Source organism: Pan paniscus, chromosome 3, assembly GCF_029289425.2.
Source record: "Pan paniscus chromosome 3, NHGRI_mPanPan1-v2.0_pri, whole genome shotgun sequence".
Classification (NCBI taxonomy): Eukaryota; Metazoa; Chordata; class Mammalia; order Primates; family Hominidae; genus Pan; species Pan paniscus.
Genome location: NC_073252.2, coordinates 174373173 through 174398887, shown reverse-complemented (window position 1 = coordinate 174398887; position 25715 = coordinate 174373173). Strand labels below are relative to the sequence as shown.

Genomic DNA, 25715 nt, shown 5'->3' with positions numbered 1-25715 from the left:
TGAGAAAGGAAAACAAAAGAGAAAAAGCAGGAACACTAAAATTTTAAGAAAACATGAGGGGGGGGTCTCATGACCTGTTGGGACAGGGATAGGGAAGGTGTGGTCACGTCTTGAAATGCACAGAGAAATTTCTGCAATTTGTGAACAAGAATGGTAAAGACAAAATTATATTATCTCTTGAGCAGTATTTGAATTGGATTGTGGTATTTATTAAGTAAATGAGATAAATACCGTGATGGTTGTTTGAAAATTTCAGTGGTAAAAGTCTGAAATAAAACAGTGAAAGGTATTTGGCATGAAATAACTTCATTCTTTACTTGTGCACATGGACATTCTAATGCCACATCATCTATGATTATTCATACAATGGTGTATTGCTTTTGAGAGAGCATGAAGAAACTAATAATTTCCTAATTTCTAGATTTAAAGCAGATGTTTTTACATGAAATTTCGGATCACCTGAGAATTTGGTTGTGATTTTTTTTTTTCTAACAAGACATATGACTGGCTTGCTCTTTGTGTGAGAAATTTACAAGCTCAGTTGTCCCTATCATATTGATGAAGGACAGGCAAGCCCCAAAATTGGGGCTCAGCCAGGGAGGGTTCTTGGCTTCAGCCAGGAAAGAATTCAAGGACAAGCCAGTGGTGTGAGACAGCAACTTTTATTGAAGCAGCAGCAGAGGTACTTCTCCTTGTGGAGCAGGGCTACCCCATAGGCAGTGTGCCCAGAATTGCAGCCAAGAGGCAGTTCTGCAGTCATATTTATACTCACTTTTAATTACGTGCAAATAAAGGGGAAGTTTATAAAGGAATTTCTAGGATGAGCATCGTAACTTCTGAGGTTTCAGGTCATTGTGGTGGAAAGCGGTGCTAACTTCCAGGTGTTGCCATAACAATGGTAAGCTGACATGGTACACTGGTGGGCCTGTCTTAGGGGGAGGTGCTTCTTCCCTGGTCCTGTTTTAGCTAGTCCTACATTTGGTCCAGTGTCTGAGCCCCACCTCCTACCTCAGTATCTGGGTGGGCAGTCATGCTTGACAACTCACCCTCTAGGGCATGTAGGAAAGAGAACTCTTATTCGTCCACATCATGTGGTAACTTATTCCCTGGGCTTCCGGGAAACTAGAGCTTCAATAATGGAGGGATATTGGAGGTTGCAGAGTTCACTTAAACAATCATCAGTCTCTTGTCTGCATCTGAGATAATTCGAGGAATTTGGTTTAGACCTAGAAGGGGTTTTCAGTAATTGTAGAGGTCAACCTCTCATTTTTACAAATAAAGTTATGGACAGTCCTGAACTTTTAAGAATTCTTTCACCAAATTCATATGCCTTGATTCTCTCTTCTCTTATGAAAATTTATTTTACCAAGGACTTTGCATCTTCATACAGAGGTTTCCCTGTTTGATGCAAATCCAGATGCAAATAGATGCAAATACAAATATGCCTAGGTTTTTCAGAAGGTTGCATTTTCAAACCCACTTTGCCTGGTAGAGCCTGGTAGAGTTTCCCTAACAGAATACCACAGGCTGGTGGCTTAAACAGAAATTTATGTTTTCACAGCTATGGAGGCTAGAAGTCCAAGATCAGGGTGCCATCCTGGCTGGTTTCTGGTGAAGCCTCTCTTCCTGGCTTCCAGATGGCCACCTTCTCACTACGTTCTCACATAGATTTTCTCTGTACATATGGAGAGAGAAAGAGTGAGATCTGGTGTCTGTTCCTGTTCTTACAAGGACACCAGTACTGCTGGATGAGGACCCCGCCTTTATGAACTCATTTAACCTTAGTTGCCTCCCTGAAGGTCTTATCTCAAAATACATTAGAGGTTAGAGCTTGAACATATGGATTTGGGGGAGGGGACACAGTTCAGTCCTTAGAAATCTTTGTGCCCAAATTTTAATTAGCAAGAAAAAGTCGAATATGAATCAAACATTTTGAAACCAATGAAAATATCCCGAGACAGTTAGAGTATCTGAGTAGTGTTGAGAGCTGGGGATAAAAGAAAAGTAAACAAGAATTTTACAATCTGGAGATTTGCAGAGAGAACAATTAGCTCAATTATTCAAGTTATACTGAAAACTCTACCTGAGAGAGCTTGTTGAAAAACGGCTTTACTGAGCTTGAAGTAAAAATGATAAAATATCTGTATGCATGAACTGGATTTTGCTCCGAAGTCGGACTTAAAAATAGCTGCCTTGATAGTTTGATGCCCCACATTGTAAGGAGCTTATATTTAATTCTAAACAATTGTTTGATGCTTTCATTCATTACCAATATAGTAACTAAATTACTGGAAGGAACTCTGGTGATAACTGTGGCAATCTATAAATGGTTTTCCAAGCAGAAGATAAAACTGATGGCCTCACTCCACACTGGGATTCTATGGGGGACCAAGAATCACAGCCACAGTTGTTGATTTCAAAGGGCAATTAATTCCTTGGTTGCTGGTTACAAAATTCACAATTATTTTAAAGGTTAGAACAGTGCCTGATTCATAATAAGCCCTCACTATGTAATTTCTATAATCTTGGGTAGTTTCAAATGTGAAATTCTCTTTCTAAGCAGAATTTAATTAATTAATTAATTTCTAAGCATCCAGAAGTTAAGCCTCAAAATTCTAAGAGGGAGGAAACTTGAGAAAATATTGGTATTTGGTCAAACATCAAATTTTAGAATCTAAATTTACCACCACTATGATTATATAAAACAATGTTGTAATGCATTTTGGAATCAATCATACTTTTTGTTACATCAGGTCATGAAACTGTGCTTCAAATATATCATTCCTGACATTTTCTCCTTTAATATGTAAAACAGCACACAGAGACTGGAAGTTTGCTGTGAAAGATCAAGATAAATATTCCAAGAATGAGAGGCAGTTTTGACTTCATAAAAAATGGTTTTGAAACGAAAGAAACAAAAAAGAAATGAATAGGAAAAAATTAAATGTACCTGAATATTAATGACAAAAAATTGAAAATAAACTTTGAAAATAAAATTTGAATTTTTATTCAAATTTCTACTTGATTAAGAATTTCTCACATTTCAGTAGGAATTTTTTTCATTTTTAATAAAAAACACTTTTTTCTTAAATCTTATAAGCTCAGTTTAAATCAGAACTTTTCAAACATTAACTATGAGGGAATTGTTACTGCATTTTTTAAAGGCAGCATGATCTGGAAAATGTCACTAAGCAATGCGAAATGTTCCTGTACTTCAAACTGAACAAAGGGGTAACACCATGTCCTTAACATATAACTTGCTTGTAAAGTTATATGTAACTATTAAGCAGCTGTTGGAAAAAAATACTCTAACTCAGCAATAGCTATGCTGGGAATTCTCACCACATTTCTGGTATATTTGAATTTAATTTTTATTCTTTCTCTTGTCAGAGGAAAATAAATTTATAGAGATCCACTGAAATCCAGTGTAAATTTCATAAAAGATGAACAGAAGATTCAGTCAATGTGATTCAAAGCATAGTTTGTCAAAAAGGTTAAAGGTTAAGGTGTAGAATTGTGAGAGCTTGGAGGAGAGGTGGCAGTAATTTAAAAATAAAGCTGTAAATATCTTCAGACAAAGAGTGTGTGCATATATAATTTTGAAATACCAATAGACAAAAGTAAAACAGGATCGTACTATAATGTTCATAAAAAATATAGACTATCCTCCATATTGTAAGTCCCATGAAACCTTAAATATTATCCACAGGTTCCAGCTTTCAGGTACTATTTTTATTTTCCTATAACCATAGAATATTCCTCTATAAGGACTACTTCTGTACACATTTGGGAAATGAGCTGGTCTTGAAATAAAACACTATCTTTATATATTTTGGTAAGGCAGCCACAACCTGGCGGACTATATTCAACATCTGAAGGTGACCGGGCATCCAAAATTGTAAGCAACTTTACCATTTTGGAAAAATATGCTAATACATATTGTGTTAGTAGCATTTTAAACTATGTTTAAATAATTTCCAATTGGTTAGACATATGTCATTTTGTTAACATGATATGTGAAAAAGAATAGATTGACCCAAATAAACTATGCTAATGAAGTTCATTTGGTGTAGGAGAAAGAGCCCAGTTTGAATGCCGACACTCCTCAATAGCTGTTAGGCCATGTAACCTCTCTAAGCCTCAGTTCCTTAATCCACATTGAGGTCAATGTTGCTGTAAAGATTCAATGCAATAGTGTCTATCAAAACCACAACAGATTTTGCATGTAAACGATGATCAATAAATATTTATTCAATACCCCATTTATTGTCCATGCATATGTTAAGGTTTCAGTTAATATTTTGGAATTAAACATATCATAAGCCGATCACGTATTTCATTTTTTCCTATATTTGTTTACTCCTTTGGAGAAAGATTGATTTGATTAGTCAAATTCCATAAGATCTTTCCTTTCAGCATCAGTCTGTGCTCACTTTTATTAGTAGTAGGTACAGGTGGGCAGGAGGAAGAAGGTGGAAAAGAGAAAAAAAATCACAAATTCGACATTTTAAGAAGCAAACTTTATTTTGCAGGATAAAAGATATCAGATACAACAGAGTATGAAATAATTCATTTCACAACAGCTATTGTAATCTGTTATTTTATCTACTACCTCTTATTAAAAGTAATAATTTTGGAAAAAGTTCATGTTTACACTAGAAAATTAATAATGTATATATAAGAAAATAAGTAGCCCATCATAATACTATTCAAACATACTTATTACATTGTTTATATTTTTATGACTATTTTAATGAATATACAAAACTGGGATCATATGACTTATACAAATTTGTTTCAGGCAGTTACCACATAATTTTTTGTGTACACATTTTTGTTTTACAATGTTTCAATTTTGAATGACCACATAATATTAAAGCTGAACATAATTTTTCACCCTTCATATAATAATAATTTCTATTTGTTTATATGTTTTTGTCCATGGATCTAGTTCCTCAAGCTAGTTCCTACTTGTAGAACCTATGGGTCAAAGCTATTAATTTTTTAGGCATCATGATACATAATCCCAATATTGCCCTCCAGAAAATATGGTGGCCATTTATACCCTAACCAATAGTACAAAAGACTGAAGTTTCATTGCAACTCGACTAATACTATCTTCAAAAAATCTTGGCTAATTTGTGAGTGAAAAAGCTATCTTAATTGTTTTCATTTCCAGTTTTATTGATCACTAGTGAGGTAGAACATGCTTTCAAGCATTGACAAAGTAAAGTATTTCTCTGTGACAAACCTATTCAAGGCTTTTGTCAATTTTTATTGGATTGCTTTCCTTATCAAACTGTATGAGCTTTTTAAGTGTTAATACTACTTAACTTTGATATTCTGCTTGTTTGCATGTTTTTGTTTTCTATTATCTTGAGAATGTAGTTTTTGTTGTTTCTAGGTACAAAACAAAATATTATGTAGTCAAACTATTTTACTTTGCTATCTTTCATTATATTGACCTACTTCCCCTCCCCCTTCCCTTTTTTTTTTTTTTTTTTTTTTTTTTTTTGAGACGGAGTCTTGCTCTGTCGCTGGAGTTCAGTGGCACGATCTCGGCTCACTGCAACCTCCGCCTCCCGGGTCCAAACGATTCTCCTGCCTCAGCCTCCCGAGTAGCTGTGACTACAGGTGTGAGCCACCTCACCCAGCTAATTTTTGTATTTTTAGTAGAGACGGGGTTTCACCATGTTGGCCAGGATGGTCTCCATCTCTTGACCTCATGATCCGCCCGCCTCGGCCTCCCAAAGTGCCGGGATTACAGGCATAAGCCACCGCGCCGACCCTCCTTCCCCTTTTAAAAGAAGTGCTGTTGCTTCCTATACACCAAAGGCAGAAATCAGAAGATATTTCAGGGTTATATGAATGATGAGGAAATGTCATTACTCACAGAGGAATATCTACACGGCACTCTAAGATTGAAGCTGGGATACGAACTAAGTCTGTATCCTCTGTGCTCTCAGTGTGGAGGAATGTTCTACATGGCAAAGCTTTCACTTCCTATTTCCTTTCACGGTTCTACAAGAAGGGCTTTTGACTCCCCTGGCAGGCACATTCACGTGCTCCCTCGGATTGCAACACCGATGATATTTCACTGAACACGCTTGTTCTTAGATTAGAAAATTCCTGGAGTCGTCGCATATCCAGCATAAGGAGGTGAAACTATCCAGAGGAGAAAACAAACTTACAAAATGTAAGCATGACAGAAAATCTGTGATATAAATTATCAATTATTTTGTCTCAAAAAATCTTATTTTAAACAAGTAAATGGTTACTTAATGGTAATATATACAAAGTTTAACTTTTTAAACAAGAATTTATTTCAGTGTATGGTTTGATTTATGTTTTGCCCAAATCATTTAGTCAATTTCTCTACCAATATTTTCAAATAATTATTTTCTCCTGTGGGATGTGTGTGTGTGTGTGTGTGTGTTTATTCCATGTATCTTTTATTATGTATTATTTTCTTATGTATTTTTGGTTCCTTCCTAGGCTATATACTATTTTTATTCATCTTTTTTGATTCTTTCATCAGTATTGTGATATTTTAGCCTTAACCACTTTTTTCCCTCTGGTGAATACAGCATGTGTTCCTTATTTCTCTTCTTTTACCTAATTTTCTTAGGTCCTAATAGCCACAAGGACTTCATCGCATAAGACATAATATCAATCACTCCCACAACTTCCGTACTTTGTATTTTCTGGGAATTTTAATCTCCAAAGGATGTCTAAAGGTGTGTGAAGGGGAGAATATTAGTTTAATCACCTCAAAATTAGCACCAATACAGAAGAGGAAGGGGGCCTAACTTCCCCTGGTGATCTCTCTAGCCAACTGTCACACTGTGGGAGAATTACCCAGCAACTTGCTGTTTTATTCAGATCTGCCTGACTGCTTTGTTTCAGAAGGCAAATGACTGGATCCATCACCAGCCTTTTTCTAAACCTGATTATTTCAGTCTTAGAGTTTTTTTTTTTTTATAAATTCCTCCAGATACTACCTGTCATCTGTCTAGCAGAGAGTTATTAGTGGTCTTCATAAGACTTTTACTACAGAGTTTAGAGAATTGAATGAGGGACTTCGAGCCAGTCTGATGGCATTTTATCTCCAAGTCCCACTGCTTCTTAAGATTATGATGTTTACGTAGCACAAATATTGAAAGAAGTCACATCTTAACAATTTGTCTTTTCCATATGCTGAGGATAAACATGCCTTAATTTGGAAATGGCCTTTACAACTTACTCTCTATACAGAAGTGGCCCCCAAAGATGGTTACAGAATTGACACCAGCTCTTATTAGTCACCAACCAGGTAACTTGTAAGGAATCCTGGCGAAGGTGTTTTCTACTGAGAAAAATATAAAATAACTTCTTTCTCTTCTAATGGCATTTTGAGTTATTGATCTTCATATAAAAATATAAAATCTTTCTGTTAATGTCAAAAACAACATAGGGTAAGAGGAAGGTTAGAAGCAGGGGAGAGAATGGCACTCCCTGAATGAAAGTGGTAACAGAATCTCAATTGAGGTTCTGTGTCCAGCTGTGCATGTCCCTTGGCAATAGGTGTGGAATGTATGAGGTGTTTAATTTTCATTGTACAAAATTAAAAACATTAAAATAAGTGTTTTTAGCCTCTGCTATTTGTGCAGCATAAAGACTGAAATCTATTGAAATAGAAAGGTCTTATCATTAAGTAATCAGAGCTCATTGTTGGTGGCTCATTAATCTGAAAGTGAAACTGAGAATCATTAAGTATAACATAATCATATTTTAAATATAATTGAATTTTATATACACATGTGCACTGATTCACTAGGCTTCTGTTGTGGGAATAAGACCTGTTCTTTGGAGTTAGGTGTTGGCTTTCTTACAGACATAATACCTGCGATCCTTTGTTTTTAAGTTTTTATTTCAATAAAGTGGATTAGAAATTCAAGTTTCTCAAAGCAAACTGTAAAAAAAATTATTTTTTGTTTGACCCAAACATTGATACTTGACTTGTGCGTACCTAATTGTTCAGCTTTTTTTAAAAAAATTGACTCACCTTGACTGTGTCTTTCCAAAGCATTCAGTCAGTTTTCCTAGATTTTCTAGTAATTTTTCCATATATTATGTTTCTTTGCAATGGAGTCGCTACATAAGAAGAGAGCATTGAATAAATATGCATGCATTCATTTCACGTAAATAATTCACAATGTTATTATATGTTTATATATAATATTATATAAATGCTTGAAAGATACATTGTTTTGGTAACTAAAACAGACACATGTGTTATTCAGAGGATTCAAACTGTGGACTATGATGTTTCAAAAAACTACTCTTTCACTGTTTAAGAAGACGGCACCTAGGTACACAAAAACAAACAAAAGCATCAAGCCAACTGTTCACAAATAGAGAACAATAAACTAATAGTGTAAGTGTGAACATGCTGGTGGTTTTCTGTATTTTCTCATTTTATATCCTTACGATGACTTTGTAGTACTCAGGATATGCTCAAGATTAATCCATTTATCTTTGAAACTTTTAATTATGTAGTCTTTTTTCCATTTCCTGCACCCCCACACTCACATCTCAACCCCCCAGTGGCAGCTCTAGGAAACTTCAAAATAATGTGTCTGGTTAAAAGCTGAATGATGTCTATTAAAAGCCTATGCTACTTACAATAAATAAGAGTAATAAAAGAATACAAATTTAACCTGTGACCTCTTTCAATCATGAAACGGCTTTTCAGGCTACAATGCCATGAATATTTTCCAAACAGAAGTCAAATAAGTTGCAGGTAACAAAGTACCTTTAAAATATTATACCTTGCAGCCTTCTTGTATTTTTTCTTCACATAATATTATGAGCAATAGACATATTTGAAAGAAAGAATCATTGCAGAAATAGTCTCAAATTTTATTTTTTTCACTTTTGCCCTGTTGCTGTCCTCATTTCATATGATAACCTTCTCAGAAAACTTCAGCTGCATCCACCCACTCAGTGTGCTCATATACTATGGAGCCATTTGTATGAAGAAGTCTCAAACTATCCAGCTTGATTTTAGACACAATTTCTAATAAATCGGTATCCAGTAATTTATGTTTTGTGTTTTTTAGACAGACTAAAATATTCAAATGTTATTCATTCTATTTAAAAATATTTACTTCAGTCTGCCAGTTTTTTAATCACCAAGGAAATCAGATTCTTTTTCTGTCCACAAGTGATTGTGACTAAAAAGAATTTCAGTACTTTAGACAGCACCTTTCCAATTTTGTGTCCTGTCAGGCCCTGTGAAGACATTGCCAGGTTGGCAATCCTCCTATTTCCTGCCTAACTTTATTCTTTCATGTGTGCAGTCTATTTACCTACTTTTTTTCGAAAACAGAATAACTTTAAATCGCCAGAGCCTCATGAGCTCCTGTGCCACATAATTCTATTTATAGCAAACCAGATATTTCCATGTAATTTCATAGTCTATGAAATGTTTTCTTCACAGTCAAGTAAACTCAACATGTTCACTTTTGAGATAATATCTAAAAAGAAAATATTATCTGCCTCAGACTAAAGGAATGGGTTTCATGTAAATGTTTCCTGTTTTCAGTATATCGCCTGAACTATTATTACAAAACTATCATTTGTAACACAAAGTCTGACTCAATTATAAATGAAACTCTCACAACTGAATTTTAGGTCTAGTTACAAAAATATATAACGAAGTTGAACTACTGAAAAAAGAGGGTGATACCATTCTTAGTTGTAAGATTGAAGTGTCTTCACATTGGATTATAGGACTTTGAACCAATGAGTTAGTTTAAGACACTTCAAATGATTGACAAAATGAAGAAATTTGGTATTTTTTAATCATGTGCAGCATTAAATAAGTTGCAATAATGGTCACAAATATTCATCTATCTTTGTATTTTAAATATTACACCCAAAACCATCTACAAAGTTGAAGAGCATGAGAGCAGAATGCCAGAATGCTTAGTATAAGAACATTTCCAAAATACATACAATTTCCACAGAAGCACCTAGCACCAGTTTTTGCACATGGTCAGACGCACACAATGTTAATTACTCTGATGTCAATTATGAAGAATATATTTTTGCCCAATAGATTGATGTACTTTTAAATCAAACTGGAATTGAAATGTTTTACACAATATACCCTTTATTCTATTCAGTGCTTTCATCCTAAAGGCCTATATTTTCTGGCATTAATAGCTCCACTCTTTTAATTCAGTTTGCAATTGCCTCTTTATTTTCTGTCTTCCTTGATTCATTTGTTTTAAGCTTGTTTCTTGAAAACAGCAAATATGTTTTTGAATTCTAATGTAAGTATCTGATTTGTTCATATTTAGTTTAATGTCCCATATAATTGATTTATTTTATACACAATCATATTATTTATTTGTACTGTTATTTCCTCTTTACTTATTATCCTTATTATTGTTATTTTGAGACAGAGTTTCACTCTGTCACCCAGGCTGGAGTGCGGTGGCACAATCACAGCTCACTGCAGCTTGAACTCCTGGGCTCAAGCAATCCTCCCACCTCAGTCCTCTGAGAAGCTGAGACTGTAGTCTCGCACCACCACACCCAGCTAATTTTTTTTGTGGAGATGGAGTTTCACTATGTTGCTCAGGCTGGTCTTGAACTCCTGGGCTCAAGCAATCCTCCCACCTCAGTCCTCTGAGAAGCTGAGACTGTAGTCTCGCACCACCACACCCAGCTAATTTTTTTTGTGGAGATGGAGTTTCACTATGTTGCTCAGGCTGGTCTTGAACTCCTGGGCTCAAGCAATCCTCCCACCTCAGTCCTCTGAGAAGCTGAGACTGTAGTCTCGCACCACCACACCCAGCTAATTTTTTTTGTGGAGATGGAGTTTCACTATGTTGCTCAGGCTGGTCTTGAACTCCTGGGCTCAAGCAATCCTCCCACCTCAGTCCTCTGAGAAGCTGAGACTGTAGTCTCGCACCACCACACCCAGCTAATTTTTTTTGTGGAGATGGAGTTTCACTATGTTGCTCAGGCTGGTCTTGAACTCCTGGGCTCAAGCAATCCTCCCCAACTGGCCTCCCAAGTGCTGGGATTACAGGCATGAGCCACCACACCCTGCTCTTTATTTTTGTCGGTTTGATAAAGAAAATCCACTTCAAATGTCCACTCAATTTATTGATAATTTCACTTTCTGTCCTCTCACACAGAGATTCAACTATAATATGAAGACAAGATAAAAACCATTTTCTCTAGTAAGACCCACAGTCCCTCCTACCCACCTCAATTAGATGACGACTTTGCAATACATTGATCTCCATCATCTCATAGTCTTTTATTGATGTCCCACGGTAGCAGTGGACTTTCCCTGGTTCACCTCACATTTCCTACCCCTATGTTTGCTAAGATACGTAAAATTCTCCTTTATTTCCTGCATTTCATCTCCTAGCTCCCTTACACTTAGGCGAGGCCATCAAACAGTCCTTGGCCAACAAAATACAAGAAGTCATGTTGGGTTTTTCTGGGCTGAGGCAGTGAAAAGCCTTTGTGGAATTCTAGAACCTCCATCTTCCTCTCCCAGGAAAATCAAGGATCAAGGGGAAGTGCTTGTCTTAAGATGGTACAGCCACAACGTTTAAGCAGCTTGAAATTTGAATGGATTCATGGAGGTTGGCTGTTTGGGAGATTTGCTCAACATAAAGAGGATTTGTATGAACAAGTGAGAAGTGAGCTTTATTGTAGAAAGCCACAGAAATCTGGGGGCTAAGAGTTACCAAAATATAGCTTATTCTATCCTTCCCTTTCAAAAGTCCTAGTTACCATTTGCATTATATATTCTCTTCCATGCAACAATGTTTACATGTATTTCCTTTCTGCTTTTATTTTCCCCTGTCTTGAGCTCTGTATAATGGTCTATTCGGTGATTGGTTAATGTCTTTTCTCAATTCTTTTTCTCATGGGGTAAATGCATGATATGTATTCTAAACTCTCTTTTATATTTTATTTAGGCATATGCTAGCTCAGCTTGATATCTTGATCTATAATTCTTTTTTTTTTTTTTTATTTGACGGAGTCTTGCTCTGTCAACCAGGCTGGAGTGCAGTGGCGCAATCTTGACTCACTACTGCAACCTCCACCTCCTGGGTTCAAGCGATTCTCTTTCCTAAGCCTCCTGAGTAGCTGGGATTACAGGTGCCCGCCACCACATCTGGCAAATTTTTGTGTTTTTAATAGAGACGGGGTTTTGCCAAGTTGGCCAGGCTGGTCTGAAACTCCTGACCTCAGGTGATCCGCCCGCCTGGGCCTCCCAAAGTGCTGGGATTACAGGCATGAGCCACCGCCCCTTGGCCTTTGATCTATAATCGTTGAGTTGCAGTCATGTGTCATTCACTTATAGATATTATCCCACTGTCTTCTGGCCTACATTCTTGCAGAGATATATGTCAGGCCAGTTGCACATTTTCTACTTTGGTGTAACAGGTGAGTTTAAACTTGAAGCTTATCTGGTTTCCACTTGATATTTAGCATTGGAGACCTTTATGGAGAATATGTGTGCATGTTTTGTTATTGACCCAACTTGGAATTGAGTGTGCCCTCTGAAATTTCAGGTTGAGGTTCTTCTTCAACTCTAGAGATATTCCTTCTATAATATTTGTGGCAGGCAGCTTCTAAGATGGTTGCCAATAATCTCCACCTCCTAGTATTCCCACTCTTGTGGAGTCCCCTCGAATGTTATACCAAGGCTGAAGTGTTGCAGCAGAGAGTAGAAGAAATGGCAAGTCACTCCCAAGATTCAGGTATAAGACTTTGGCTTCTATCTTGAGCATTGTTGCTCACTCACTTTCATTCTCTTTCTTAAATCACTTGCTTTGGGGACACCCCTGCTCTGGGCTGTTCTGTTTAAAACAATTCATATGGTTCACCTTCTACCAGCAGCCACATGAGTTAGCTGAAAGCGGATGTGTTATTAACAGTCAAGTTCAGAGATTGCAGACTCAGCTGAGAGTTTGACTGCAATCCCATGTGAGACCCTGAGCCAGAACCATTCCACTAACCCTCTCTGGGATTCCTGACCCATCAAAACTATGGGATAAAGAAAAAGTGTACTGTTTTAAGCCACTTCGTTTTAGGATAATTTGGTTACACAATACAATATTATTCATATATGTATTGCCCTTTCGCTATTTGTTTTTTCCTTCTAGAAGTTCTGTTAATCACCTGCTTGACTTCTTAAATATATCCTCCCAAAGGTATTTTCGTTTCCCTCATGATGTTCATCTCCATAATATTTTCATTCTGGACTTTGAAATATTTTTCTACCTGATCTTCCAGTCAAATAATTCAAGCTTCAAAGGTGATTGACTTTTCTTGCTATTTATCTACTGAACTGATTAATTGGAATATCATGATTTTAATTCCTATGTCTCATTATTGATCATTAAGAAGTTGCCTGTTTCTGCAGAAACACCTGGGGGAGTTCTACTTTCCCTAGACTCGAGACAAGGGAGACTCAGCTGGGGTGTTCAGCTCCTTCTTTGGCTTTTGAGAGTCAGATCAATAATGTGAGACCAATGGAGATCTTCCTATAGATCTCCACAGATCTCAGAAATCAGATCCCAGGTCATTCTCAAGTTACCCTGCTTTTCAGTCTTTGTCCTCAAACTAAGATGCTACTGTCTAGTGTCTTAAATAGCCAATAGATAAGAGTCCCCTCACCCCTTCTCTGTGTCAGAGCCCTGGAAGAACCCAAGCCTGCACTTTCGCTATTGCATGTAGAGCACAACGCTTTTTAGCCCAGTAGACGCAAAAAGCTGGGAGTTAGCAACGGACAGAAAAGAAGTCACTGTAGATTATCATTTGCATAGTCAAATTTCAGAGAAAAAATTTATTTTACTATTGAATCTTCAGTCTTAGAAAGTTATGGCCCAGTGCGGTGGCTCACACCTGTAATCCCAGCACTTTGGGAGGCCAAGGTGGGCAGATCATGAGGTCAGGAGATTGAGACCATCCTGCCCAACATGGTGAAACCCCGTGACTACTAAAAATACAAAAAATTAGCCGGGCGTGGTGGTGGGTGCCTGTAGTCCCAGCTACTTGGGAGGCTGAGGCAGGAGAATGGCGTGAACCCTGGAGGCGGAGCTTGTAGTGAGCCGAGGTCGCGCCACTGCACTCCAGCCTGGGTGACAGAGCGAGGCTCTGTCTAAAAAAAAAAAAAAAAAAAAAAAGAAATAGAAAGTTATAATATATGCAAAATATTGTTCAGTAAAAGACACTAGTGTATTGGGATCACACAGCCACTTCATGGAAAAAAAACCAGACTATTTCCTGCTGAAAGTAACTGAGTTAAGGAGACTAGAATCATAATTTTATTGGCTTTTCAAAACCTGTAATATATGTGGGGTAAATATATTCTTGCATTTCAAATGATATGGAATCATACTCAATCCAGGAACTTTTCATCTCAATAAGATCTTTTAGCTATTTTTGAAATTAAGTGCGACAATACATTAGACATAACATGAGATATTTACACAAATTTTCTTCAATTCTTCAAAATCCTAACATTTCAGTTATAATTGTTCCCATTTAGAGATTTGGAGAATGAGAAGCTAGTGGTTAAACGTATGTGTTCTAAATACAAAATAACAGGTTATTGAACTTTCTCAGTCCTGGTTTTTTCATACTTAGATGAGGTTAAGAATCATGCTTATTTCTAGGATGGTGGTAGAAATTCAAAGTGAGGGCTCAGGAAATCAAAGTTGCCCTGAGTGTTAAGGAGAAATATTATTTTGAAGCAGAGAATAGACATGAATTGATTTTTAGTAGTGAGGTGAGTGTGCTGGGGAGCATAGGGTGAGGGGAGCATAGGGTGAGGGGTGTGGTTTGGGTTAAGGCAGCATGTCCAGTGTCCTTTGGAACACTCTTCTTCAAAAGCTTGAGAGAAATAAGAGGAGGCTTCTAATGCCTCAGAAATAAGGTCTACATTGCTATATTCACATGCATATTGTAGCCACCCTGAGTATAAAAGTCCTCCAAAATCAAGATGATGAAGGAGTATTTTGCTCCAAAACCCCCTTTTTCTTCTAATCACTTAAAATCCAGCTCAAGAATCCGCCAAATCCTGAATAATTATGTGAGAGATCTAATCTTTCTCCCGTGTTGTTATAAATCACAGAAAACAATGTTCAGCTTTAGCCCCACACAGTTGCAAGTACAAAGTACACAAAGAGCATTTCAACAATCACATGCCACCAAATAAAACTATGGCTATAACGGTGCTCAAATGTGTCACCAAAGGAGAATAAACCAGGATATCTGTAGACACAGAGGTCTTCCAAATCGGGAGCTCACACAGGTGACTGCTTGGCCCACTTCTAAAGCCACCCCAGCTGAAACAAAGGTGCCAGACCCGTTGATACTACAGAACTCCTTTCATCTGCCACTGGGCAATCATAATAATAATAACAGTAATAATAATAATAAATAAGTTGCCTCTAGCCACAAATATATCAACTATTTCTCTTTGAGAGAGGCAGTTATACCTTTACAAGGGCGACAAGGTGATCGATTGGTCTTTATGGGGAAGTTGGAAAACTTCCAAACAGCAAAATGCTCACATATTAAATTCAGTGGCAGGGGACAGTTGAGGAAGGCAGAATTATTTCTCCATGAAAGAACATAGATGACACTAATATGTCATTTTGAAGGTGCTGAAGTCTAAGTAAATCCAAGCTGCTACAGATCAGAAGTCATGAGAAAATCCCAAATTATTCATCTCAGCCTTGACAGTCCAAAACGACACCCAGAAAAGTGTGAGGCCAATGTTCGAGGAGAGGAAAATTTTTATCTGAAGGTTTAGAGTCAGCTCGTGCTTTTGGAAATTCCAGACCTTGCCATTTCCAATATTTTCCACTCTGCCCTCTTTTCCTCGGTCCTACTCATCGATAATATTCCAGTGTCATAATTTTTACTATTTATTTTCAAAATCAGGTTTTTTAAAAGTGATTTTTGAGTCCATAAAAGAGAATGCCTTTACATTTGCAATGAAAAACAGTAAGCCGGGTAAATAATTATTATGTCTTCACGATTGAGAGAGTCTGCTCTCTACTGAAAACTCTTAACATATTTTCTACAGGCAGAAATTGAGAAGTTAACCATGTAGTATACTATTCAGACCCTCTTTAAATATTGTTATTCAAAAATATAAAGCTAAACAATTCCATTAATTAATGTCCTTTAAAAAACCTGCTTCTGTGGGACATTTCCTCCAGGCATCTTGAGGAGTTATTTAGGCTCACCGAAGAGTTCACTGTCTGGAGAATTATTAAGGCAGAAAAAGAGGAAAGTGATTCAGGTATTATAAAAATGTTTCTTTTTCCTTAGTGCCTTTTATATTTTTGTTAAATTTTGTGTTCCGAATCCTTTTAGACCCTCTCAGCTCTCAAACATTCATGACAGTACCAATCTTTTCCTTAGCCATTGATTCGCAAGGGCAGTGATTCGAGGTTTTTACATGTTTGGGGGGGAAGGGTGGTGGTGTGTGTGTGTGTGTCTATTCTTAGCCATTTAGTAGTAAAGATGAATTGAAAAGTTGATTTCACAGAAACTAATGAGTATTGCTATTTCTTGTATTGCTTTATGTGCTTTCCATATAGATATTAATTTAGTCTCCATCGCACTGGGTGAGGAAGGTAATGTGATCTCCATTTTAGAAATGTGGAAAGTGAGGCACTAAAAGGTTGAATAAATTTTCCTAAACTAAGAACTAATAAGTGATATACCTGGGAATTGAACCCAGAGCAGCTAGCTCCAGAGTTCACTCTTTTCACTACCTGGCTGTTGGGCCTTAAAACATTTACACTGTATTCTTATGGACTCCTTCAATGAGACACAATTGCTAATTCAGGAGCTGTCTGCACATTACATTGGTTTGCTGATTTATTATACAGATGGGGGTGAATGCTTGTTCATCATGAAGGCTGAATCTGCTTGGTTCCCTTAACCTAAAAAGAGTTCTCTTTATCCTAAAAAGAGATGATTTATTTTAAGATAAAAAAAGGAATTGAAACTTAGCACATGTTATAAACACCTAAACAAAAAAGGAGGAAGATGGTGTGGCAAGTGGCACTGCAGTTGCCCCATCGCAAGTCCTGTCCACTCGAATCTGTGTGGGCTGTGACTGATTGAGCCCAGTGGGGTCATGGGGCTCTCCAAACACCCTTTCAGGAGGATCCCTTGGTTACTCTGCTTCCATGCTGTGAGGACTCAGCAACACAGAAGAGCCACATGCGGATGCTCTGGTGCACATTCCCCGCTGAGCACCGCCTTAGATTCATCCCAGCTCAGGTGCCAGACATATGGGTGAGGAAGCTTCCACATGATTCCAAGTCACTGTCATTCCAATGAAGCCCAGCAGAGGCCCCAGATATCACGGAGCAGAGACAAGACATCTCACTGAATCCTGTCTGAATTCCTGAACCACAAGATCTTCGAGGAAAACAACATGATTATAATTATTTGAACAAGGTCTGAGGTGCTTTATTTATGCCATCATGGTAAATGAAACGGAATTGTGGATCTAGAAATGAAGTACCACCAAAACAAAACCTAAAACAGGTGGAATTTGTTTTTAGGATTGTGTGTCAGACAGATGTCCAAAAAGCCTTGTAGTAGGCTAAAAAATTGCCCTTCAAAAGATGTCCACATCATCACCCAGGAAACTGTGAATGTTATCTTTTTTAAGGTTCTTTCCAAGTGTGATCAAAGTATTCTGTGATAGGGAGATTTTCCTGGATTATCCAGGTGGGCCTTAAGTGCGATCACAAATGTCCTTATAAGGCAAAGGCAGAGGGAGATTTGACCGCACCCAGAGACAAAGACAAAGTAAAAACAGAGGCAGAGATTGGAGTGATGCAGCTACCAGAGGCTGGGAGAGGCGAGGAACAGATTCTGCCCTAGAATTTTTCAGAGGGATTGGGAGGCCGAGGCAGGTGGATCACCTGAGGTCAGGAGTTCAAGATCAGCCTGGCCAACATGGTGAAACCCCATCTTTACTAAAAATACAAAAAATTAGCCAGGTGTGGTGGTGGGCGTCTGTAATTCCAGCTACTCAGGAGGCTGAGGCGGGAGAATCGCTTGAACTCAGGAGGCGGAGGTTGCAGTGAGCCGAGATCTCGCCATTGCACTCCAGCCTGGGTGATGAGTGAAATTCCATCTCAAAAAAAAAAAAAAGAATTTTCAGAGGGAGCATGGCCCTGCCAATATCTTGACTTTCCCCAATGAAACTGATTTTTGACCTGTCCTCCGGAACTGTGAGAGAATAAATTTCTGTTGGTTTAAACTACCCAGCTTGTGGTACTTTGTTGTAGCTTCCACAGAAAAGTAACACAGCCCTCAAAAAGGGAGTCGGTGAAAGTGTGAAAGAGACTGAGGAGATTGTTATTGGAAGCTAGAGGAAGGAAACTTGTATATATAATGGTAGAAAGCTTGTCAACACAGTTACCACCAGTAATACGGAAAATAAGAAATATGCTAATGAACTTAATCAAGGTAAGGAGGCTTTTGGAAGAAGAGTGTAAGGTGCATTGTGGCTTCTTCTAGCCAGCTATAGTAGAATGTGAGAGCAGAGAGAAATTAACTAAAAAATAAACTCTTCCTTTTCAAGAACAACTATCAAGGGTTTAGGAGAGTCTTTCCAGACAGAAAAGGCTTCTCAATTAAGAAAGAGTCATTGATTCAAATATTAAATCCAGAGAGCTAGCAGAAAAACATTGTCTTGGGATCAAGATGAAACCTTAGATGTGACTACAAAACCCTTTATGCAGACCTCGGAAAAATTTATGTTTGTGTCCTGTAGACACACTGAGATGGACCAAAAGCTTTCAAACCATCTTCAGGGCATGTCTCTGTTAAGAAAAATATTAAGGCTTCTAAAGGTCTTAAGAATGTTATTCCAGGTTGGGTGCGGTGGCTCACGCCTGTAATCCCAGCACTTTGGGAGGCCGAGGTGGGCAGATCACCTGAGGTGAGGAATCCGAGACCAGCCTGGCCAAAATAGTGAAACCCTGTCTCTACTAAAAATACAAAAATTAGCTGGGCCTGGTGACGGGCACCTGTAATCCCAGCTACTTGGGAGGCTGAGGCAGGAGAATCTCTCGAACCCAGAAGTGGAGGTTGCAGTGAGCCAAGATTGGCTCTGCACTCCAGCCTGGGTGACAGAGTGAGACTCCCTCTCAAAATGTTAGACTTATAAATTGACATACAACAAACCCACAACAGTTTTAAAGAAATTATATCAGATGGGAATAAAAGGGACAGAGACAGTATCAAATGAAAAAAGGCTTTTGAACTCCAAAACTTTTACTGGCAAGATACATGATTTAAAAAATAAAGAAACAGACAAATACAAATCTGCTTAGCTGTAGACATGGACTACTCCTTATAAAAAGGAAAAATGACTCGGGTGGAACAAAGAGCCCAGGATGAATATAAGAGCTGCGGAGAAGAACTCTCAGGTTGTGGGACTAAGCCTTATCAAGGAACTGGTAACATGTTCCCTGCTGGATTTCAGAATTGCTATGAAACAGTGATTACATTTTCGAATAGCAGTGGTTATCCTATATCGGTTTGACTATTGTATGTTCGGTGTTTTGGAGAAAGATAACCTCTCTCTTACATTCACAGGTCAGATTGCAAGAAATACTTGAGGAACTGCACTCGAGGTGTCTTATTTACATATCACCCATTTGATTGATTGATTGATTGAGATGGGGTGTCACTCTGTCACTCAGGCTGGAGTACGGTGGAGCCATCACAGCTCACTGCAGCCTAGGCCTCCCAGGCTCAAGTGACCTCCCACCTCAGCCTCCTGAATAGTTGGGACTATAGGCATGCCGCCACGCTCACCTAGGTTTGTTTTTTGTTTGTTTGTTTTTTGCAGAGACGAGGTCTCATTAAGCTGCCCAGGATGGTTTCAAACTCCTGAGCTTAAGTGATCCTCCTGTCTGGGCCTCCTAAAGTGCTGGGATTACAGGCATGAGTCGGCACGCCCAGCCCCATATCACCCAATTTAGATGATAAGATTCTGGACCTTGAGTCTAAAATGAAGGTCAAAATGGAGACTTTTGGGGGTCTTGGGAGAGGGTGTTTTTATTTTGCATGTCAGTGGGATACAAACTGTTGTAGCCCTAGGGCAGATTGTGGCATGCTGCATTTTCTAAAGATGGCCACCAAATAGATCCCATTCAAAATATTTCTCTAAAATGTGCGTTGCTACTCTCCCCTCAAAAAGTGTAGCCTATGTCTCCTTCTCTTGCACCTGGGTGGACTTGTAGTTGTTTCAACCAATAGAGTACAACTACATGTGCAAATGCTGCTATGTGACCTTTAATACCAGATCATAAGTATCATAATGCATTTATGGTCGGGATGTTTGAGACCCTCACTCTTTGGACATCGCCCCTTGGTATGTTTCTCACAGAACCTAGCTACAGTTCTGGGTGGGTTCAGAACTAGCCTGGAACCTAGCCATAACTGTGGAACACCTACCTGCAGCCTGTCCAATGGGTAAATATCCTAACCCAGTTCCAGTCAACATTTCCAGCTGAGTCCAGCCTTTGTTTTTGTTCTGTTTTTTTGAGACAGAGTTTCACTCTGTCACCCAGGCTGGGTGTACACACAGTCCTGGGTGTAACTGTTCTAGGGTTCTTAATGGCTTTAGAGCTTAGCCAGGCTAGAGTGCAGTGGTGTGATCTCGGCTCACTGGAACCTCCACCTCCCAGGTTCAAATGAGTCTCCTGCCTCAGCCTCCTGAGTAGCTGGGACTACAGGCGCGTGCCACCATGCGCTAATTTTTATGTTTTTAGTAGAGACCGGGTTTCACCATGTTGGCCAGGCTGGTCTCGAACTCCTGACTTCAGGTGATTCACCTGCCTTGGCCTCCCAAAGTGCTGGGATTACAGGCGTGAGACACCACGCCTGGCCCTTAGTCCAGCTTTTGGGTCACATCAACTCAGGTACTAGGGCACCAGACGGGCTGCTGAGTGAAGAAGCCCTTAGGTTATTCCAGCCCTCAGATATTTGAATCACCTTCAGTTGAGGCCACAGACATTATGGGCAGACATAAGCCATCTCTGCTGTGCCCTACCAGAATTCCTAACACATAGAATCAATGAGTGTAACACAGCTGTTGCAATTTTATAGTACTAGGTAAATAATAGTTGGTTACATAACACTGGTAACCAAAACAAGGCTAGATCAAAGAATACAAGAGTAAAGGAAGAAACGACTAAAGAAACAGAGAAGTGGCTGGGCGCGGTGGCTTACGCCTGTAATCCCAGCACTTTGGGAGGCCGAGGTGGGTGGATCACGAGGTCAAGAGATCGAGATCATCCCGGCTAACACGATGAAACCCCATCTCTACTAAAAATACAAAAAATTAGCCGGGCGTGGTGGCGGGCACCTGTAGTCCCAGCTACTCGGGAGGCTGAGGCAGGAGAATGGCCTGAACCTGGGAGGCGGAGCTTGCAGTGAGCTGAGATGGCGCCACTGCACTCCAGCCTAGGTGACAGAGCGAAACTCCATCTCAAAGAAAGAAAGAAAGAAAGAAAGAAACAGAGAAGTGAACAGACACGGACATTACAGATGCTATTGTTTACGTGTCTAGGCCATTTCAGCAATGAGGCTTTCCATGGAATATAGAACTCCTGGATAGGGATAATGAGGCCAGAAAGTAATAAGGGCAACAGGAAACATGTACACAAGAGCAGCAGGAAGAAAGCGCCAGCGCACTCTTGTGTGACTGCTAGACAGATGCTGGAGAATATGTAAGCAAGTAGTTTGTTTTTAACTTAGCCTGATTTGCCAAAATACCAGTGATGCTTTAAGCATGGGAGTTAGAGGCAGAAAGGAGGAGGGAGAGTGGAAAGGAATTTTAAATTATCAAAGAAAGGTTCAGCCCAAACCATTTTAATGAAAACAAGACTTTATAGCAAAGTTGCCAGATATTCCAGTGGATTCAAAGCCTTTTTAATTCTTAACAGTACACAAGACACTTTTTCTGCAATAACTTCTTTCCTTCACAAACACAGACAGATTCATTTTGTAGCCAGCATTCCACTACCAGGTAGGCCTTTGCATCTCCTATTAAAAACATGGTCCACTTTTTGAACATATAGAAAATATTACATTTTAGAGCAAACTCTATCCTCTTTTCAAATAAATTATCTTTAACGAACTAAAAGTTGACAGAATCAATGCATTATTCTGATTTGGCACACATCAACCTGCTCAAATAAAGAAGAGCAAGTCTTCCAGTGGAGGAAATCTCATACTAAAGAAAAGTAATACATTGATCCAATTATTCCAGTAGGCAACCAAACTCATAATTAAGAACTGTGTCAAGAACAATACTAGTATGTGTAAGTGCAAACAATGTTAATTTGACCAGTAACCCAACTGCTGCAAAACAAATTATAGAAATTTAGCAGCTTAAAACAGCACACGTTTATTAGCCTGCCTTCCTATAGATCAGAAGTCCAGAAAGCTGATTCTGCTCAAAGCCTTACAAGGTTGAACTAATGATGTTGGCTGGCCTGGACTCTTCTCTAGAGGTTCTTGGGAAAAATCTGCCTCAAAACTCATTCACGGTGTGGGCAGCATTGAGTTCCTGGCTGTTGCAGGGCTGAGTACCTGTTGTCTTGCTGGAGTTTGACCAGGGGCCCCTTGCAGCCCCTAGCACCACTCTCATCCCTTAAGCCATCTGTTTCAGCTTTCATATCAGCAGTGATTAATTTCCCTCACGTAGAATTCTTTCCATGCTTAGATTATTTCTGACTTACTCTTCCGCAAGCAGCTGGAGAAAATTGTAAAAGGCTCATGTGATTAGGTTAAACCCACCGAGATTATCTCCCTATTTTAAGGTCAATTGATCAGTAATCCCAACATCTGCAAACTCTCCATGCCTCGTAATATAACACAATCAAAGGAGGAATATCCAGCAGAAGAAGGTCACGGGTCATCTTAGAATTCTGCCTCACAGATAACTTGCTATCATCAGTGGAGCCACACTGTGAAAACTACAAACAAAAGCCACGAATTGACCTTCATTCCTTCCTACTTAGATGGCCATTTTCAGCTCTTAGGAAGTGAAAGTGGCCTATCAGCTGGGTCTAAGTTTTAGAGTCAGAGAGAACTCTGACTTCTACTTCTGCCTCTAACCAACGCTGTGATTACATACACCTTCATTCATCACAATGAACCTCAAGTTCTACTATTTGGAAAAAAGGAACAAATAACTCACATTCCAAAGGGTTTTTATGAGGATTAAATGAGCTAGTACATTAAAGGATATCTAGTGCTATGTGTTGTACATAGTGGGCACTCAAAAGAAATTCCCCAGCCCTGCCTGCCGTTCCTGTATAAAGCTGCAGCTGGGCTATAAGCACAGTGTTGCACTTCAACCTCTATCGCCTCAGATACTTAGTATATTTTCTTTTATCAGTATCCTTTATGAAGCATCCACTATTGTGTCCAGCTTTGCATCTGTAACACTAAATGAAGGCAGAGCAATAAACCATCAGCAGATAAATATTTCAGATTAACTTTGGGTATAATGATAGTTACACATTTGGGCTATATTAGTTTATATCAATGCATGGTTACTGGCAGAATTTGAGATGAATAAGAGAAAAAATAAACATCTGGAAAATTTGATTTCAAATATAATGCCTATAAGTCCTGGAAATGTCCTATTAATTCTATTACAATCTTAGTTTTCAGAAGAGTAGACTATAGTATTAGTTATATTTCTCTCTAATGATTTGTAAAGTTAAGTAACCAATATCTATTTTTGTCATGATTCAGATAACGCCCTTGAGATTGATATGTCTACTTACTCCCATCTTGCTGATGGAACTTGAGACCAATTTAAGTATTCTTCCAGGACCTTAAATAAATTAATGGCAGGACCAGGAAGATTGCAGAATAATTGTCTCCTACAGCAGACCAAGCCCCAAGTCTTACACAGACCCCTGAGGTCATAATGCTACCTTTGTTGTCACTGCCACGTCTTGCAAATGTTTCCACCATCACATGCACGGAGACGGCTTGATGCCATGAGGTGAGTGCAAACCAGATTCAAATAGCAAGTTAACCTAGGTCATAGTTTGGTTTGTTAGGAGCTGAGAATTCCTTGCCAATCCAAAATGCAGAACTTATGGTTCAGAAATATCAGATTCCCAAGTTTATTTATTCCTGTTCTTCAGAAAGCATCCTAGAAAAATCACCCACTTTATATTCAGTTGGTAATAACTGAGGAATGGACATGGAAAGTCACAAAGACTTGAAGGAAAACAGATGTTTTTTGTTTTTTCTCTGATACTGAAAAAAAAAAAAAACCACAACAACTTAGAAAAACATGACTTGCTTGAGTGTTTTTTCTCCATAAAAACAAAAGTGAGAAATTGCTGCATTTTTCCTGTAACTGGATTCAAAAGCACCAGGTATCAAAAATTATCAAAACTATCACCAAAATATTCACTCTAGACCAGACCAGAAAATTGGCATTTATATTGACTCATCTGCAACTATTCCAGAAATTTGGAAGCACAGAGCTGGTTTCTGTTTTCTGTCATTGGAGTTTGGAAAGAAAAAAACAAAAGCTGAAAGGATAAAGGATTTTGGAAGTATATTACTGAGGAGAACTCTACAATTTTATTCCTCAATTAAAGAAAACTTTTCTAAACTCTTGGAAATTTTTTAACTTTTGGAAATGAAGATTAATTCAAATATTCAACTTTTGATTTTAAATAAGGAAGTGGTCAGTTTATAGATTGAAGAGTCACACTTTTAGTAAGACAAGGTTTAAAACTAACTGTCAGGAGGTAATGCAAATTGTTTTCTTGTTTGGATATTTTTTCCAACTTCTATTTGATTCTTTGCTCATTCCTTTGAATTGCCCAATGTGTTTCCAATAAAAGAATTCAATCAATATAACACTTCTGTTGGGCTGAGAGCTATATTTCAGTTGCCTAATCACTATTAATCCAAAGTGACAATCACAAAAATAATAGTCAGTTAAAAAGTTAATATGAGGCTGGGCGCTGTGGCTCATGCCTGTAATCCCAGCACTTTGGGAGGCCGAGGTGGGCGGATCACAAGGTCAGGAGATGGAGACCATCCTAGCCAACATAGGGTAACTCTGCCTCTACTAAAAATACAAAAAAATTATCTGGGTGTGGTGGTGAGTGCCTGAAGTCCCAGCTACTTAGGAGGCTGAGGCAGGAGAATCGCTTGAACCTGGAAGGCGGAGGTTGCAGTGAGCCAAGATCACACCACTGCACTCCAGCCTGGGCTACAGAGCGAAACTCCATCTCAAAAGACAAAAAACAACAAAAAAAGAACTAGTAATACTTTTTCATATTAACTTTTTTTTTTTTGAGATGGAGTCTTGCTCTCATTTTGTTGCCCAGGCTGGAGTGCAGTGGTGCAACCTTGGCTCACTGCAACCTCCACCTCCTGGGTTCAAGTGATTATCCTGCCTCAGCCTCCCAAGTAGCTGGGACTACAGGTGAGCGCCACCTCACCCAGCTAATTTTTGTATTTTTAGTAGAGACGGGTTTTCACCATGTTGGTCAGGCTGGTCTCAAACTCCTGACCTTGTGATCTGCCTGCCTTGGCCCTCCAAAGTGCTGGGATTACAGGCGTGAGTCACGGTGACCCGCCCCTACTAGTTC

At 38.7% G+C, this 25715-nt stretch overlaps 1 long non-coding RNA gene across 1 annotated transcript in view; it reads right to left on the bottom strand.

Moving 5' to 3' along the window:
- Positions 1 to 24005, bottom strand: part of LOC130541475 (uncharacterized) — a 52090-nt gene extending 28085 nt beyond the window's left edge. The window contains exons 1-2 of the long non-coding RNA XR_008955533.2: positions 23877 to 24005; positions 8045 to 8133 (exon numbers count right to left, since the gene is read on the bottom strand). This is a non-coding gene — a long non-coding RNA (uncharacterized LOC130541475). The remainder of the gene's footprint in view (positions 1 to 8044; positions 8134 to 23876) is intronic.
- Positions 24006 to 25715: the final 1710 nt, after the last annotated feature.